General features: G+C 33.3%; 1 non-coding gene across 1 annotated transcript; it reads left to right on the top strand.

Moving 5' to 3' along the window:
* The first annotated feature begins 4,556 nt into the window (after nt 1-4,556).
* Nucleotides 4,557-4,663, top strand: LOC116144123. The gene has a single exon (XR_004130219.1). It is a non-coding gene; the product is annotated as a small nucleolar RNA R71 (small nucleolar RNA).
* Nucleotides 4,664-13,497: the final 8,834 nt, after the last annotated feature.

Raw genomic sequence — 13,497 nt, 5'->3', positions numbered from 1 at the left:
ATACTCATAATAAGCTTGAATTACAATTAAGTCTCTTAAAAATAAAACGGGTAAGACTGTGTTTTAGGTTCATAATCAGGGTAAGGAAAAATTAAGTTCAAAGAAAGAAAAACAAGACTAAATTGTGTTTAAAAAGGCTCAAGGGGTTAACTAGCGATGATAATAAAAAGGGTCGGCTTGAAAGGCTCAATCGGTCCAAAAACAACCTAAATCATTTCCTAAGTGATGTGAACTCTAGGATTTCGCCTCAAGTGGTTATCAAATAAGTTCTAGAGTTTGTTGAGATCACAAAAATATCCATGAAAACTTCACACATAAAACTTCTCTAAGTAAGTATACTTAACCACTTTCAATCCACAAACCACTAGGGTCTCAAATTAAATGTCATTAACATTCACAATCATCTGTAATTAAAGGCAAAAATTAATGTCTTCTACTTGTTACATGTTATTGCAATTACATTCCTATCATAGACATATAAATTAATCCAAGAATAGAACCAAAATTCAAAACAGAACACAAAAAAAAAAAAAAAAAAATTCTCCTAAATCCATAAATTCGAAATTTTTGGGAAGAAACTTCCCGTACCCCCAACCTAAAATCTACATTATCCCCAATGTACAAATGTAAACAAAAGGAAAAAGAGAAAAAGAAAAGTTACCCCCTTTTGCAATAGTGAAGTGTGAATAAGCGTGAAAGTTTAACCACCTTACTCATTTCATTCCATCATTGAAATCAAATTCCTGCAAAACAAAGAGACTTTCGGTGTACCTTATCGGCAACACACATCACTAGTTAAATTTATAATTTAGAGTAACAAACACAACATCAACATCATTTAGCTAGACGGAAAGAATTAAGGACACCTAAAAACTAACACTTGCAACAATAACAAATTAATTCATTAAAGAAAAAAATTCGAAATAAAACAAGAATCAACTTGGGTTGCCTCCCAAAAGCGATTGGTTAAAGTTTTAAGCTTGACTTTTCGTTTTCTTCAATCCAAATCATCCAGGAGGATCCAAACCCTCATATCCTTAATTTCACCATTCACATAGGACTTTAACCATAGTTCATCTACCAACTCAAAGTTAGCTTCTATAGTCATAGAGTTGACTAAACAATTCTCTGGGGGTGAACTAGGGTAGTTTTTTTCTAATTTTTTATTCACTATCTTATCAAGGATACTAGTCTCGAAGCACGTGTCTAATTCGGATGGATGTTTCGTGGCATCAAAAACATTAAACTCTACTTGCTCATCTTCTACCCTTAAGATTAGTTTCTCTTAATGAACATCTATCAATGCTCTGCCCGTTGCTAGAAAATGTCGTCTTAGGATTAAAGGTATTTCTCTATCTTCCTCCATGTCTAATACTATGAAATCTAACGGGAAAATCAATTTATCTACCTTAATCAAAATGTCTTCTACCACCCCCCTAGGATATGTTATTGATCGATCTGCCAATTGGAGAGACACGGTGGTTGGCTTCAATTTTCCCAATCCAAGTTTCCTGTAGATAGAAAACGACATTAAATTAATGCTTGCTCCTAAATCACTCAAAACCTTGTCAAAATAACAACTACCAATAATACAAGAGATAGTAAAACTCCCCGGATCTCATACTTTTGACGGTAGTTTCTTTTGAATCAGTGCACTACACACCTCCGTTAGCATTACTTTCTCATGTTCCTCAAATCTACTTTTATGCGTGAGGATCTCCTTCAGAAACTTGACGTATTTGGGCATCTACTTTAACATATCAACAAAATGAATGTTAATAGGCAAGCTTCGAAACATGTCAATAAACTTACCAAATTGTTTGCCAAGCTTTCGATTCTTCAATCAGTATGGGTATGGAAGGGTGGATTCTTTTTTCTCCTTGGCTTGATGACTTGAAGATGCACTCTAGTCAGATTCACGGTCGTTGTGGCGACTAATTTCCTTGTCGTGATGATAAATATCATCTTCTAAAGGTTCGAGAACAATTTCACGGTCGCCGCAATGACAATTTTCCTCACCGCGATGATCGTCATCAACAAAGCCTTTTTCTTCAAATTTTCACTGTCACCGCAACAACCATTTTTATCACCGCGATGATCGTCCTTCTTTTCACAGTTGCTATGACGACCATTTTCCTAGCCACGACGATCGTCCTTCTTTTCTTCTTCCAAGTTTTTCTCTCTTTCTTGCATCCGTTTTTCATCCTTTGAATTCTCCAAGGTTCTTCCACTCCTCAGGGTGATTGCATGGACTTGTTCCTTAGGGTTCTTCTATGTATCGCTCGATAAAACTCCTTGAACTCTTCTCGCTATTATGTCATGGATTTGCCCCATTTGAGTCTCAAGGTTTCTAATAGAGGCTAACTGATTTTGGGCAAGGATTTCATTCTTTTCAAACCTCTTGCTTGTCTCTTCAATGAACTTGGTAAGCACATTCTCCAAGTTAGATTTCGACTCTTGAGCTTGAAAACTAGGAGGTTGTTTATGTTTATTGTTGTTACTCTATGAGAAGTTCGGTTGCTTCCTCCATGCTGGATTGTATATGATGGAATATGGATTCCCTTACCCCATCTGGAAATTATTGACGTAATTAGCTTGTTCAGGCTAATTAAACGGATTCCCTTCTTGACAATACTTGGATGAGTGATTACCTACACAGAGTTCGCATGTTAGAGAAGAGGAGTCAATTGTATTTATCTTTAATACATTACCTAATTGCTTCTAGATGTTTGAAAGTTGAGCAGCCAATGCAGTGTAACCTTCAACTGAAAGATGGATACATGGAGAATCAAGCATATCATGTTATAACAAGTATAGTCATATTTATAAAATAAATTTCAATCAAATTGAAATAAGTAAGGTAGAACATGTTACCTTAAGCCCTTAGCAACCTTGGAGACTCTTAATTTCAAGAGAAATTAAGCAAAAGAGTATCCACACCAAGGGAAGAAGAGATTTGACCAAGAGGGAGATTTAGGGTTCTTAGAGATTTTTCTCTACACAAAAATTGATATATCATTTTCTTTATATAGGAATCCTTGTAAACAATTCAATAATTGTTTTGGACTTCCTTAAACAATTCCATAATTGTTATGAAGTTGTTAAACTTCTTTAAATGATAACATTGGATTAACATTTAATCACAATTAACAATTTAACTCTTAAATTGTTTACATAACAATTTAACCCTTAAATTGTTTACAATTACAACCCCTTGTAAAATCCAATTTAATATAAAGAAAATGATTAATATAAATAACTTTATTACCTTTGGTAGGTGCTAGCCAACCTTGGATAATCAACTCTCTTTGGCTATTTCTTCATTCTCCTTAGTTTTTATGTGTGACCTCTTAGGTTCACTGTGGCCTAGCCGTGGGCCCAATATCACAGACTATTTCGATATGTTTTGTCATAACTCTTTATGAACAAAACTCCCACTGATTATGGTAGGCATCTAGCAATGCTCCATAACCCCTAAGTCACAATGAAGATATACTCCAACGAACCTTTTACAATCATACATGTTGTATAATCAAATCCTTCCGTTGTCTAATCCCAATTAAGAATGGATTCATGGTATGTCAAAATCCTTATCTTAATTTTAATTCAATACATATGGAACGTGTCACCATGAAACAACCTTTCATGTAACATTTTATATACCCCGGCCGGAGATTTCCCTTTTCCAATGTATCTTGACATTTGTCTAGGAACTTGATATCAATCTATACCAAGTCAACGGATCCCATCTTGACTATCACTTGTCCTCACACATAAACAACACATGGCCAAATCGGCTTATTAACACATGGCATGATTAGCCTCATGTTTATACACCATATGAACCATATGCGTTTATGCAGAATCCAACCGTGATATCTCAGGTCTAAGGATTAAAAATACCCTAGTACGATCTTATGATAAATCATTGACTACATTTTAAATGTCCATGTGATTCATCATAAATGGCCATATTCGATAAACAGTTCACTAACCGCGTATCCATGCTAATGCCCTAGTGATATAACTTTTATAATCACCCACACCAATACCATCACATGATATTCTACGGAGGCATTCAGCATGCCTACTATGTAATATTATTGCCCAATTAATATTACCTATGTAGGGAATACTTTGATGATTTTGATCTTCTAAATATTTGTATCATCCGGACATTTCACATGTAATACATATGTATAAATGAAGCAATAAACCACATATGAAATAAGAACACTTTCTTCTATTGATAAGATAAAATGTATATACAAACTATACACATTCACATATATATATAAAACATAATGCCTCGGAACCGATGACACGATTGGTTCCTAGGGCATACACTAACATCAACTTCGTGCACTCCCTCTGCTTTCCTTGTTGAATTTCTCTTTGAAGTCTTCATGTAATTATTGTTCGCCATCACCTCGATCAAATTGTATGCTTCCTCTGATGTTTTGTTATTCAAGGCTCTTCCACTGGCAGCATCTATCATGGCTTGAATATTTGGCAGCAACCCTTGGTAGAATGTTTGCACTTGCGACCAAATTGGCAAATCATGGTGAGAACACCTCCGTAAAAGATCCTTATACCTTTCTCATGCTTCATATAATGACTTCATGTCTTGTTGGTAGAAATTGGTAATCTCACTTCTCAGCTTGGCAGACTTGGCAGGTGGAAAATGCTCCCAAATGGCAGAGAAATCAACCAAGCCTTAGCTTTATCCCGAAGAGAGAATGGGAAAAGCCTTAGCCTAATTGCATCATCAGATACTCCATTATACCTGAATGTGTCGCATAACTCTAGAAAATTGGCGATATGCAAGTTGGGATCATCATTAGGCAACCCTACGAATTGGACCAACTGCTGAATCATTTGAATAATTGCTGGCTTGATCTCAAACTTATTTGCTTGAACTGGTGGTCTCTTGATGCTAGAATAACACCCATCAACAGTAGCACTAGAGTAGTCCTTCAATGCTCTTTGAACCATTACCGCTCCACCAGTTGCATTGCCTCCTGGGATTTCCTCATTCTCATTCTCTTGGTTTTCCATATTGTGATTTATAATTCCCCTATTAGCCATTGATTTTTCTAAGTTAGCTTGCCTCTTTTCTTTCCTCAACTGTTTAGCCATTCTCTCGATCTCATAATCAAAGGGATTAAGATCACTACCACCTTTAGAACGTAAGCTCTCCAGGATTCAAATAAAAGAAACAAACACAAGAAAATAAAATAAAAATTAATTAATTTTAAAACAAAAATAAAACAAATCAAATTAGCAACTAAATATTTCGTATTGATATTGTTAAAAAAAAAAAAAAATAGTTCCTCGGCAACAATGCCAAAAACTTGACAGGTTATTCGCAAGTGTACGAAATCGTGCAAGTAGTAAAGCTCGAGTAAACGAGTGTCGAATCCTAAGAAAACTACTTATCAAGTACTAAACTAATCTATTTTATAAAACAGAATTTTAAGAATGATTTAATGAAAAATAAAACAAATTAAAAACTAAAACAAAAGTAGAAGTATATTAATAGTTTGGTAAAAAGATCAATATGACTAAACCTATGACACAAATTTCACACCAATTTAATCCTATGCATTGACGAGTATTACTAACATAATTAAGTTTATTCTAAAGGCCAAACTCCTTAATATTTCACTAACTTTCTCTCGAACAATTAGTGAATTAACCTTTAAGCAACAACCCAAAATATCTCTAAAGTGGATTTAGAAGCTAAGAGATCATTAAGTTCAATGAAATTTACCAGAGCCTCACAGATTAGGGGTCGGAGAAATAATCTGAAAACCGAACCGAACTGAAAACCGGTCCGAAACTCAACCGAAAATTAGGTTTTTTTGCAAACCGGTTCGGTTTGTAAAATTTAAAAAACTGAAAAACTGGTTTGGTTTTCGGATTGGGATATTTCCCAAACCGGTTTTACCCTAAGTATATAAGCAAAATGCATTTTGTTTTTTAGCCTTTATTTTCCCAAACCGGTTTTACCCTAAATATATAAGCAAAATGTATTTTTTTTTTAGCCTTTATTTTTTTGCAATATCTCACATCTCTATTTCTCTTCTCTGCCTCCAATCTCCACAGTGCACACTCAACACCAGACTGAGCAGACTCCACTCCATCTTCAATTCTTCATTTCTTCGCATTTCGCCACTCGCCAGCACCCAGCAGCGCCACCCACAGTGAGTTGATAGTCCGACACCCATTCACTCCAGCATCCATTTCGCCGACACCCACTCACCTAGCATCACCATTCACCACAACAACCACCCACTCACAGCGACGAGTCGACCACCACAACAACCACCCACTCACCCACAGACCACAGTCCACAGTCCACAGTCCACAACCGCTACTAAATTGAAGAATTTTAGGACTTAAATGTAAAAATTGAAGGATTTTAGGGGTGAATTTGAAAACCGATTTGAAAATCGGTTAACCAATTAACCGAACCAAATATTTGGTTCGGTTTATAACCGAAACCATTCCAGTTTCGATTTGCATTTTGTCTAAACCGAATAACTGATTCGATTTTCGGTTTGCCCTATCCGGTTCGGTTAACCGGATTATCCCACCTCTATCACAAACCGCAGTAACCTATTTCTAGCGTTCACTCAATCTATGGTTTTATTACCTTAGACTAATCAGGTTTCATCTCTCGATCTCAACCCAACCCATGATATCATTCAACTCTCGGATCCTTAAGAATTGAAAGAATTACACATAATAACAAAACTTAGAATTAACGCTCAATTAAAATTAATAACAATAAAATCAACACATATTTATAAATTAGGCTACATCTTTAGCCCTAGAAAAGAAATTTAGTTCATAATTGCAATACTAAAAATAACCATTGTATCCAATGACATGAGTTCAAGAAAGAAAATAGAAAAACTTCTCTAATTGGTGAACAAAAACTGCAAGAATTCTAATCTCTAAAATAGTAGCCGCTCTTTCTCCTTCTCTAATCTCCCTAAAAACTAAATAAAGACTCTTATTTATAGTGCTAGGGTTTGGAGGCTAATTAGGAAAGAATTAAATGCCTTAAACAATTCAAATTCGGACTAGGAAAATAGAATAACCTAAACAGGCCCGCAATAAATCGTTGTGGCAACAAAAAAGGTCGTTGCGATAATCATTTTTTCTGTCCCATGAGTCTAGAATCTTCCGAATTTGGCAAAGTCATAAACACAAACTTTGTAGCTCTTTGAATAAGCTTTCCAACGCCATAAGAATCATCAAATTCAGATTTCTAAAGCTCAAGTTGTGATCAAAACATCAAAGCATGCTTATCTTGAAGAATTTCCAGGTTTTAAGTCTCATCTTCAACGCATCATAACTTCTTCATTTCAATTTCGATTCTTACACCGTTTGTTCCTACTCGTCACAAATTCCATCAACATCATTCTTCTTCATTCAAATATTGTTTATAACCTGAAAATACTCAAAATACACCCCGTCATCCCATAAAAGGTATTTATGAAGTAATTAACTCAAATTTTGCAGTTTAAACAAATTTTCCCACAAATAATCCAATTGAATCACTAACAAAACATGTATTTTCAAGCTGTAATCATAAATCCACTTATATACAATAATTTTCATTGAATTTTCACTAATGATATATAATCCTACTGAAAAAAATATAGTAAATAAACAATACAATTATTTGATAAACTGTTCACCCAATCAAACTTCTTGTGACATGAAATTTGCTTTAGGAAGACTTGTATTAGGGTCCAGGGGAACAAAGTTCCCCTATTCTACTATTTTCCACAAATTGTAATCGGTGGATCTAATATGAAGTCTCATCCTAATCTTCCATTGTACGTAGTTTATGCCATAAAACAATGGTGGTCTAGTAGTGCAATGACATTCACTAAAGAGGGGTGATGATGTGTTTGTCATAACTAGATCGTTTGACTCTTAACCACCATTGGATGGCCGAGCGGTCAACTAAGACTCTTGATTATATTACTCAATAGGTCTTGAGCTCGATTCACCTCGACTGCTAATAGGGGTGACCACTAGAGGTTTACCCGATCGTTAACTTCAAGGTTCCTAGAGATTAGTTGAGGTGAGTGCAAACAGGCCCGGATACCTCCGATTATCACACACACACACACACACACACACACACACACACACACACACACAAAAAAAATTTGATAAATGTAAAGTGGTGATAAAACCTGGTGACATCAAATTTGGTCTAGAGAAAAAAAGTTAGTATTATCATGTGTGTCTAACAATAGTCTTCTTTAAATATGTGCTCCCCTTATGAATGCTTCCTCTCATCATTGCATAAAATCATGGATCAATGTTGGTTGCTTATTGACCTGCTACATGGCAATGTCATACACCAACTTCTTAAAGATTGGTAACAGAAAAGTTTTAGCGAACAGATTTGCAAAACTATCACTGCAACGTATTTCTTTGACATTGATCTTTTATTCTCTAGAGTTTATGTGTATGAAAGAATTTTGGTATGCTTGGTTATGTCTCAATTAATTTGAGGAATGGACATTGTCTTATTTGCATGTATAATAGTAAGAGTGTTAGTGATGGAANTATATTTGATAAATTGTAAAGTGGTGATAAAACCTGGTGACATAAAATTTGGTCAAGAGAAAAAAAGTTAGTATTGAGCATGTGTGTCTAACAATAGTCTTCTTTAAATATGTGCTCCCCTTATGAATGCTTCCTCTCATCATTGCATAAAATCATAGATCAATGTTGGTTGCTTATTGACCTGCTACATGGCAATGTCATACACCAACTTCTTAAAGATTGGTAACAGAAAAGTTTTAGCGAACAGATTTGCAAAACTATCACTGCAACGTATTTCTTTGACATTGATCTTTTATTCTCTAGAGTTTATGTGTATGAAAGAATTTTGGTATGCTTGGTTATGTCTCAATTAATTTGAGGAATGGACATTGTCTTATTTGCATGTATAATAGTAAGAGTGTTAGTGATGGAAAAAAGTTTGATGCACCATAAATATGATATATGACAGACCATAGTCATATACATTCTCAGCTGGCCTCATTAAGTGCAAAAATCTCAAAATGATTGGAGGATTGTTGATTGCATTGAAATTATAATGCCATTATGAGTAAAAATATTATATGTCCATGAATGGGCTTTGTGGGAATTAGATAGGTATCTAACATCTACATACAAAACCAATTTTAGATAATGAGTAAAATTGTTAAAACATAATAATACAGAGTTTCTTCGTTAAGGTAACAAAATATATGTTTTATATTTTTCCAATGTTTTTGAGTTGGCTCAGAGTTGAATCTCGCTAGAAATTTGACTGCAAATGTTATATCTAGTATGATATATAGTGACAAGTGTAACAAAGCATCTATTGCATGATATGATACTTCAAGACCAATCATTTTTTTCACATATTCTTTAAGACAAAGAAGATCATTTTTAAGATTAAGAGACCAAACAACCATTGGTGTGCTCAAAACTTCATAATCTTTTTCCATAGGTTGATTGATAGATAAATTCTTCATTTATATTGTACTTGATCTACAAGAAAAGATAATACTTTCTTTTCTCAATATCATTCATTTTAAACCTTTGTTTTTTCAAGTAATTAAAAGCTTTCAAAAGTCTCAAAGAGATTCCTGTCATTAACATATTTTGCTATGATGACAAATTCAAATTCTAACTTCTTTTTTTTTTTAATGAATATGTAGGGGCATATGAGATTATTAGTGTATTCCTTTTTTTATCAAATACTTGTCTCTTGACGATTGTACCGTATAAGGATATCTGTAGCTTAATTTAATAGACATCTCTTGGATTTGTTTTAAGGAATTTAAATGCTTTAAAGATTTTTATATAGATATTGGTGTCCAATGTGTCATTAACATAAATATACAAACGTGTATTGCTAATAACTTATTAAATGTTTATTAAAAGTCTTTTTTGAAGAATTCAATAGCTAACATAAATTACATGGGTCTTGACAAAGTAAGGCAAAAATGAGTGAAATACATGTTCCCACCCTTGTTTTGCCGAAAATAAAAGTGGCCACCCCTTAAATGCCTAAACCACCAATACCCACCTAAAATGAATAAAAAACTTACAAAATGCCACCCAAAGTTAGTCTCGGTCCATGAAAAATTCGTTATGACCAGATTTAGCCATTGAAATACTCTTTTTACCCTTATAAATCTTTACTAGATAAATTAATCAATCACTTCACAACCCCCCAAGTTAATAAAATTAAAAAATAACCACAAATGTTTTAAATTTTAACAACACCCTCTTCCTCTTCACCGCTTGCATTTTCACACCACAAGACACAAAATCAAAACTGTATACCATCAATCATCTCCAAATACATAAACATCAAAACTTCAACTCATCTTATACATCTCCAAATTCATCACTAACCATAATTAAAACAAAAAAGCAAAATCCTAAAACTTTAGATTTAGAACCCAAGAAAACTAAAAATAAAAAAAACTAAAAAAAAAAAAAATAATACAAAATACAACTCGATTCAACATAACTCCATTAATCACCTCCATTCAACACCAAAATCGTGAACTAATAATTAAGAACAAATGAAATAAAATAATAACAAATACAAGCTCATGGCAGAAAAGGTGAAGGGTCACCAAAGGGGGCATATTTGGTGACGAAGATAAGGACAACAATGCCCTTTGACCAATAGTTGTTTACATTGCCGAAAAGACCAGAACGGGCCTTGGCCAATGCTAAGAGGCCAAATAATGTCCTTTATCGACGCCGGCTAGAAGCTTTCAAACCTTTTCGTAGCTATCGACTATCATTAGGCTTCATGCCTTTCTTGGACACTACAAGGCTTCCGATGACCTCTAGAGGCTTTTGTGATACCATTACAGTCTCTAACAGCTACTCTAAGGTTGTGGGAAATGTTGGCCGTGGTGGCAACAATGACTACTAGGTGCTTGGGTTGAACAAGGGCCAAAGAGTCAGTTTTCTATGTAATGGGAATTGGGTGTTTGGCTTTATAGTGGACAAAATAGTCATTTCAATGGTTAATGGATGTTCATTAATGGACTTGGACGGAATGGGGGCTAGGGTCTTATTTTTCAAACCAGTGGGCGCTTTCATAATTCCTCAAACGCATGGGGGTTTACTTAAAAAATCCCTTTATTTTTAGAACATTGGTTTTATAAGTCATATTTTAGAAATTTAATGGTTCAATATGATTTCTTCCAACTTTAAGGGTATAAACATTTAATCCTGTAACATAAAGCGGTTTGTTGTTGTTAGCTAGCTTATAGAAGACTTTATGGAATGTGACGTTGCTGCTATAAATATGTACATGACTTTGAAAGGAGATGTGAATATGAGCTTTAATTATATTATTCAATATTCAGAGAGGTAGGTAAAGTTAATTAAATAATTACACGTGATTAAAATTATGGGATATTGTTTTCAAAATAGTAGAATCCTGTAATCATTAATGACCTGAGTTTACTTATATCTTAATTAGTAAGAGAATCTCTAAATCGCTCTTTATACGACCAAAATTTTTTATTATAAAGAATTTATCCATAAAAATAAGAGTCCAATAAACTTTTTATCTTTAAAATATAAATTAGAGAGTAAGATTGACTTTCTACATTTAGAGAATCAAATTTCACTTTCTATCCTAATTTTAATTAATAAACTACAAGTTCATATATATTTTATTTATTAATTATCTCTCTCCTTAAGTCTATTTCTTAAAAACAAAGAGTATCTTCATTAAATTTAAAGAGTTTATTGGATTTGAATAAAAATTGTGTTTTTTATATTTTAAAATTAATAAAGATACTCTTTATTTATATGAAAGATGCTCTTCAAAATAAAGAATACCATTGAAGATGCTCTTATGTATTATTGATTTAAGATTCTTGAAATGTTCCTGAACCCTTTGATATATGAAAGGTAATTCCGAATTTTTTTTTCTTTATAAATAATTGAGTAATACTACACTTACAAATATTTTCATATAAAATGAAGCATAAGAATATAATTGAACGAGTTGATATAAAAAATCAACTTAATGAATGATATATCAATGTTAGATGGAGTTTTGTCGTATTAATTTATATAAATAACATTGTGTAGAGTCTTTGTAAGTATAGTATTTTAATAGGAAATTCGTTTGGTATTTCTTTAAGTAATATTTATGAAAATGAAACAAAACTAATTAAAATAATAAAATTATGATATTTAAATTGGAAATAAATGATTAACTTGGTAAATATTTAAGTTTATTTTTTTGAAAAATAGGTATCCTTTGCAGTTTGAAAAACAATATTTCCATGTTTCATAATATTATATGAATACTCATAGAAAACATGTTTTTGGTTGTTTAAAAATTCCAAAAACGAAAAACAGAATTAAAGAAAGTACTAATAAATGACACGACCGCATTGAAAGTGAATTTCTTGAAATCATTCAATTGGATATGATAATAAACTAGTCACTCTTGTACATAGGGGGTGTTTGTCTCAGCTTATGAAAATTAACTTATAAGCAACAACTGCTTATAAGCTAATTTTAGCTTATAAGCATTTGAAATTTTAAGCAATTACGTGTTTGGTTAAAATACTTATAAGTGACGTTAGTTAAAATTAAAAAATAACCACAAATGTTATAAACTTTAACAACACCCTCTTCTTCTTCACCACTTGCATTTTCACACCACAAGACACAAAATCAAAACTGTATACCATCAATCATCTCCAAATACATAAACATCAAAACTTCAACTCATCTTATACATCTCCAAATTCATCACTAACCATAATTAAAACAAAAAAGCAAAATCCTAAAACTTTAGATTTAGAACCCAAGAAAACTAAAAATAAAAAAAACTAAAAAAAAAAAAAATAATACAAAATACAACTCGATTCAACATAACTCCATTAATCACCTCCATTCAACACCAAAATCGTGAACTAATAATTAAGAACAAATGAAATAAAATAATAACAAATACAAGCTCATGGCAAAAAAGGTGAAGGGTCACCAAAGGTGGCATATTTGGCGACGAAGATAAGGACAACAATGCCCTTTGACCAATAGTTGTTTACATTGCCGAAAAGACCAGAACGGGCCTTGGCCAATGCTAAGAGGCCAAATAATGTCCTTTATCGACGCCGGCTAGAAGCTTTCAAACCTTTTCGTAGCTATCGACTATCATTAGGCTTCATGCCTTTCTTGGACACTACAAGGCTTCCGATGACCTCTAGAGGCTTTTGTGATACCATTACAGTCTCTAACAGCTACTCTAAGGTTGTGGGAAATGTTGGCCGTGGTGGCAACAATGACTACTAGGTGCTTGGGTTGAACAAGGGCCAAAGAGTCAGTTTTCTATGTAATGGGAATTGGGTGTTTGGCTTTATAGTGGACAAAATAGTCATTTCAATGGTTAATGGATGTTCATTAATGGACTTGGACGGA

The sequence above is a fragment of the Pistacia vera genome, unplaced genomic scaffold (genome assembly GCF_008641045.1).
Source record: "Pistacia vera cultivar Batoury unplaced genomic scaffold, PisVer_v2 Contig438, whole genome shotgun sequence".
NCBI lineage: Eukaryota > Viridiplantae > Streptophyta > Magnoliopsida > Sapindales > Anacardiaceae > Pistacia > Pistacia vera.
The sequence above is the reverse complement of the archived record's forward strand: the minus strand, read 5'-3'. Positions and strand labels throughout refer to the sequence as shown.